Source organism: Euprymna scolopes, chromosome 3, assembly GCF_053919585.1.
Source record: "Euprymna scolopes isolate OS-2025 chromosome 3, ASM5391958v1, whole genome shotgun sequence".
NCBI classification, from domain to species: Eukaryota; Metazoa; Mollusca; class Cephalopoda; order Sepiida; family Sepiolidae; genus Euprymna; species Euprymna scolopes.
This window is the reverse complement of record NC_136484.1, coordinates 57,101,783-57,108,898: the sequence shown is the minus strand read 5'-3', so window position 1 is coordinate 57,108,898 and position 7,116 is coordinate 57,101,783.

Sequence of the window (7,116 nt, the reverse complement as noted above, 5' to 3'; positions counted from 1 at the left end):
ATGCAACTTGGTCAAAAAGATTTGTTGGAAAGATTAACGTCTAATTCTGCACAGGAAAGCAATACGACTTTTTCCAACGCAACAATTGTGAATAGCATAGATGCGTTCACGTACCTACCGGAAGAGGATAAAACTTTTGAGGCATACTTCAAGAGGTATGAAGATATTTTCGAAACAGATTGCGAAAGCTGGTCAAACGCAAAGTAAGTAAGTTTATTACTTCAAAAGCTTGGTACCAGTGAACATTGCAAATTTATTGATTTCATATTGCCAAGACGAACGAATCAGTTAGACTTCGCTGAGACCGTAAAACTTCCTAAGGAGTTATTCGGACCGAACATGTCTCTTTTTCACAAGAGATGGTCGTGTATGAACCTTAAGAGAACGGAGGAGCAGGACTACCTGACATATGCGTCAGTAGTGAATAAACACTGCGACAATTTTAAATTATGGGAACTTACGGTGGACGACTTCAAATGTTTAATTTTTGCACAGGGGCTAGTTTCTACAAAACATTCAGAGATCCGAAGACGCGTTCTCTCAAAATTAGAGACAGAACAAGGTTTGACACTGCAAAAGTTAGCAGAAGATTGTCAAAGGGCAGTATCACTAAAAAAAGACTCCAGAGATATAGAAGAAACAGGAGTGTCGTTCATAAGGAAGATTAAAAAATCTGGCAGAAACGCAGGGCAAAGAAAGTGTGAGACTCATCAAAATCCAAAAGATTTCACGAATTATAAATACTCAAACTCTAATTACAGAAAACGAAATTATGATTCAAGTCAAAGGAACTATAAAAAATCGGGACCAAGTAATAATTGCGGAAGATGTGATGAAAAACATTGGGAAAAAGATTGTCCTTACAAAAATATCAGATGCTTCAATTGCGACAAAGTCGAGCATAAGAGTATTTGTTGCAGAACAAAATATAGAGTACACCAAATGAGAACAAACGGCAAAGAGAAAGACAATTTACGAAAATATGTGTTGGTTAATATTTTTGGCAAACAAATAAAATTTCAACTTGATTCTGGAGCAGATATGTCGGTAATAAACGTTAGCACTTGGAAAAATTGGATAAACCGACTCTGAAAAAGTCAAGTAAGGGTGCAAGAACGGTGACAGGAGACGAAATCAAATTCGAAGGAGAAGTCGTCCTGCCCATTAATTTAAATGGAACGACGAAGAAATTGAAAATCTTCGTAATTAAAGAAAGCGAGAATTTATTGGGAACAGATTTTATTGAAAAATTCAACCTTTGGGATAAACCGATGAACGCTTTTTGTAAAAAAATTACCAGCTGCACCACAACGTCAGAAAATATTAAAAATGAACTAAAGAACGAATTCCCAGAAATATTTACTACGGGACTGGGAAAATGTAATAAATTTAAAGCTTCGTTCGAGCTAAAAAAAAGGATGTAACACCAGTATTTAAGAAAAAACGGAATGTGCCGTTCGCCGGATTAGACAAAATAGATAGCGAATTAGACAGACTTGAAAGAACGGGCATTTTATCAAAAATCGAAACTAGCGTTTGGGCAGCGCCTACGGTGTACGTAAAGAAGAAATCGGAACAAATTCGAGTCTGCGGAGACTTTTCAACCGGGTTAAATAATATGCTACAAGATCACTATTACCCTTTATGAAGCCCGGAAGAGATTTTTGCCAAACTAAATGGTGGGAAAATCTTTTCAAAAGTAGATTTGTCCGACACCTATTTGCAAATTCCGATAGAAGAAAAATGCTCAAAGATTTTATGCATTAACACACACAAAGGGTTATTCAAGTATAACCGATTACCGTTCGGGATAAAAGTCGCGCCGGCGATATTCCAGCAAGCAATGGACACAATGCTGAACGGTTTAGATTGTGCTTGTGCATACCTGGATGACATAATCATAAGGAACGCGTCCATAAGTGAACATATAGAGTATTTAAAACAAGTGTTCACAAGAATAAACGAGTACGGATTCAAGGTGAAAGAAAACAAATGTCAGTTTTGTCTAGACGAAATCAAGTATTTAGGACAAATAATAAGTAAAGATGGTCGACGCCCTGATCCAGAAAGAGCGATAGCAATTAGGAACATGCCAGCACCACATAACATGACGACTTTACAAAGCTTCTTAGGCCTCGCAAACTACTACCAAGTATTTATCAAAGGCATGCACGACCTAAGAGCGCCGCTGAACGAATTATTAAAGAAAGAAACACCATGGATATGGACAAAAGAATGTCAAGACTCATTTGAGGAAATTAAAAAGACTTTGACGTCAGATTTATCCTTAACTTATTACGACCCAAAATTACAAATAATTGTTGCGAGTCATGCGAGCTCGTATGGTATAGGAGCATGTATACAGCATATCATGCCAGATGGAACGAAGAAACCTATAGCGCACGTTTCAAGGACCCTAATTCCGTCAGAGAAGGCTTACTCCCAAATAGAAAAGGAAGCATTAAGCATTATTTTCACGGTGACGAAATTCCACCGTTATCTGTACAGGAGACATTTTATACTGGAAACAGACCACAAGCCCCTAGTGACTATTTTCGGCTCAAAAAAGGGCTTACCAGTATATACGGCAAATCGGTTACTCCGTTGGGGTACGATCTTGCTAAATTATGATTTTCAAATAAAACATCTACGTTCGGGAAAAATAGGTCATGTGGATGGATTGTCAAGGCTTATACCGAAAAGGGATGAAACCTTTTAAGAGTCAGTAATTGCAGCTATACGTTCCAATTATGAGGAAAAAAACATGGTGGCGAATATAATAAGAGAATTACCAGTCACGCTTACCGATATAAAAAGGGAGGCTGAAAATGACGGCGTCATCAAAGACATAAAGAAAAAATTAAGGGAAAATGACGGAAAAACGCAAAGTATATTTTCCTTATGCAATGAGGTATTATTATATAGTGAAAGAGTGGTTGTACCGAAAACCTTGCAGAAAAAATCTTACGTGATTTTCATACAGGACACCCGGGTATAAATAGGATGAAGATACTTATGAGGAGTTATGTTTACTGGCGTAATATGGATGTGGATATTGCATTAACAGTAAACAAATGCAAAGGTTGTGCGTTAGCCGCTAAGGAACCACCGATAGTTCATAAACCTTGGAAAAAAACTGACCATCCATGGTCACGCATTCATCTAGACTTTGCTGGACCGATCGAGAGACAATGATGGTCAGAAGTAAAGCGGGCAAAAAACCCAACGACAGATAACACAATAAGTTTTCTGCATGAAATATTTGCACGTTTTGAGGTACCAAACATTGTAGTCACAGACAACAGAACACAATTTACTTCAAGAGTTTTCAAGGATTTTTGTGAATCGTTTCAGGTAAACCATATAGCTACACCACCGTTCCATCTTAGATCAAATGGATTAGCGGAAAGGTTCGTAGATACAATAAAGCGTGCCCTTAGAAAATCGATAGGGACACCGACGGATAAAGCATTACAACAGTTCCTGCAAATATACAGGATAACTGAGAACTCAAATACACCGTCGAAATTATCGCCAGCAGAATTAATGTTTGCGAGAAAAATAAAATCACCATTTGATAAATTAATACCAAAGCAAGCAGTCGTATATAAAACAACACACACATCACATAAAAGGTTTAAACCTGGTGATCAGGTATATTTTAAATGTTTTAAAAATAATATGTCATATTGGGAGTCGGGTACGGTAGATAAACGTATCGGCGACTTGGTCTACATAATAAAAGGTCCAAAAGGGATACACAAAAGACACCAAAATCAATTGAGAAAACGTCATAGGAAGGACAACGAACATGACAAACCTGAGGAACAGGAAGATTCAATTGATATAGTATATGAAACGTTTAATATTGAACCACCACAGACCATGCCCGAACCGAAGAGATCGGGAAGGAAAAGAAAGGCTATAGACCCAATGATAATGAACCCCAAAAGGAAAAGATATTGAAATCTACACAACTTCAAATCTTGGGAGGGGGGTGTTGTGGAGACGCCCACTAATTAGCATACGTGGGTGACCAAGATATAGATAAAGGTATCAAGTCAGCACGAACGGAGAGCTGTGTTCGAACGCCGGATAGGCAAGACGCATGTACCGGTTGCTCCATGAAAGACTTTAACACGCCCTCTGCTGGACAATCTTCCAACTGCAGTACAACTGCACCTTTGTAAATATGTATTATCTTTTCGTCTTAATATATTTGTTTTACCTTTACTTTTTGCGTTCGTGTTGTTATTGATACAGACACAACACACACACACACACACACACACACACACACACACACACACACACACACACACACACACACATATATATATATGTATATATATACTAGCAGAGAGACGTTGCCCGGAATTGAATGATGATCAACGAATATTTCACACTCCTATATTTTTATTGTCATTGAAATCCGTGAAATCGCCAGGGAGGAAGTTTCACCTACCTCCATGCAGTAACTTAGTCCAAAATATATATTTTATTTTACATTGCACTCCAGAGAACTTATTGTTTCTTTTATAAAATTATTTTATATAAACTTCTTTCCAGTTAACGAAAAAAAAAACATGAATAAATTAATGTACGGAGTTTGAACCTTGAGATTACGTCATGCAAAAAAAACAAAAAAAACAACAAAAAAACTTGCTATCAAGTTACCCAAAGTAGAATTTTCATGGCCTGTTGTTCTATAATTGTTGTTAAGCAAAAAAATGGCTTTACCGATGATAGATAAATTAAAATAACGGCTTCGATTATCGATTATCGGTAATTATCGGGGGTATTCTAAGAAAAAAACTTAACTAAGATCACTCCCAGACTTATACATTAAAGTTCTGTGAATTTTAAAGAAAATCTGTTCAGCCGTTTCGGAGTCTATAAGGAACGAACTCACACACACAGGCAAAGTTGTTTTTATATACTTGTAGATATGTTTAGAAAGACATTTGCTGCGGATTTGCGATTAGTAACTTCTGGTCCTTCGGAGATTCCTGCAATGACTTTGTGAATGAACACATGTATCAAATACTCTTATTCTTTATCTCTTCAGCTCATTACTCTTCTAGGACATCGCCATCTCATCTCAAGGCTCTTAATATACATGATCCTCCTATACGGTAAGATCATATTATTTTATCTACTAGCGGGGGGGGGGATACTCGGCGTTGCCCGGGTGTTTGGAGGCGTGTGAAATGTAGAGGTGTAAAAGAAAAAAAAGTTTTGGTCTGAAGGTAGGATTGAACCATGAAGCCTTGAGGTGAAGGTGGAAACGAAAGGGGAAAAAGCCAGTCACCTAACCATCTGGGCCACGAGTGAGAGGAAGTGTTAAGGGCGTTATATGAAGGTTTATGAAGTGAAATAAACAGGTGCGAGGAGGTGGCGTTGTTTCTTACCTAGTTTTGCGCTGCAAGCCAAATCATTCGCTTTTGCTTTTTGAAAATGCGGCGAGCTGATAAAATTCAGGCAGATTAAATACACACGCAACCCCCGTTACACACACACACACACGCACACACGCACACACGCACACACACACACACGCACACGTAACCGATTTTGGCCATGAACTCTCAGCTGAAAAAATATAGGGATCTAAGATTATCGAGAAAGTGGATAGGTAAGAGGCCTATAACAAACCAGAGATATTGTACTGTAGTCCGTGTATAGTACATTTGCATGAAATGTCTTGATTTTTAATCCTATTAAGGTCAAACTCAGAGGGGAAAAATGAGTTCATTTTATTTATATAGAAAGAAGATAGATAGAAGAAGGTAGATAGAAAAAGATAGCTAGATAGAATAGAGATATTACCGTCTCAAATAATATAATAACCACTTGTATATGAAGATACAACAGCTAAGACGAATAGCTCACTGTATGCATTCACTAATTGTCATTTCTAGTCATGTTCTAATGACAAAACTCTGACTATAGAAATATGTGTGCTTGTGGCATTTGTGTGGTGGGAGTGGGAGATTAGAATAATGAATGAGTTTTGATTTTACAAAAATGATCAGTCGTGTTTGTTACAAGTCATGTCAAATCTTGGCTCATTGTGTTCTGCTACCAGTTATGGCATATACAAAGACTAGATTCCATTGGTCAATTGACTAGTTGAAGTGTGTGTGTGGGGGGGAGAAAGTATGGATTTATTTTGAGAATATCAATTTAAAACGAGTTAACATGCGTTTGGAGGTTGATGATCGGCCCAAAGAGCTTCTGAAAATCAATGCACACAAGGAACTGTTTAGATTCAAGCGCGTTTCTTTCAATGTAAAACAAACTCAAATCATATTCTAGCAATTAATGGATACAATTTTAATCGGATTGGCAGAAATATTGCAGCATTCATCAAGGCCGCTCGAGGATAAGGGTTTATGAGTGTTTTTTTTTTTTTTACACAGTGATCACCACTTATCAAGGCCCGGAAGCCACTCAGGGATAAGGGTTATTGCAAGTACATTACGTTAGTGTGGAGTGGTCAAAGGGAGCATATCGTAGTAATCGTTAATAGTGGAAATTTGGTAAACTGGATTACTTAAGGGAACGGCTCATCAAGAATTTGTTCACGTCTCTTCTGTGGGAATGAAGTTGCAGGGAAGAGAAAAGGGTATTCTCTTCTAGACTACGAAGTCTATTTTGAACTCTGTCAAGGCAGGATAAGCTACTTCTAGCAGCTCCTGCTCAGATGTGGCAACAGTACTCTATCCTTGGACGTACTTGGCTCTTTTACAGGCAGAGAAATCTACTGGAGCGGTAGAATGATTTCACCATTTTTGCAACAATCAAAGTGAAAGAAGATTCAGTATTTATCAGCACTGTCTGTGGAACTAGAAATTATCTAAGTTCAATTCAGATCAATTATCAGAACACTGCCAATTACTTCACAAATGATTTATGAGTCAACAGATTCTGATCTTTTACTTTAAACTGTGTTGCACTTCCACTATACAACATGGCCTGATGTATGCAAAGATAAAACCTTCAACACTTTTGTTCAGTATCAATCATCATTGTTTAAGGTTGATGAATGCATTTGTTTGGGAAACATGTAATTGTTCCATTAACATTATAAAATTGTGTATTGAAACAATTTTA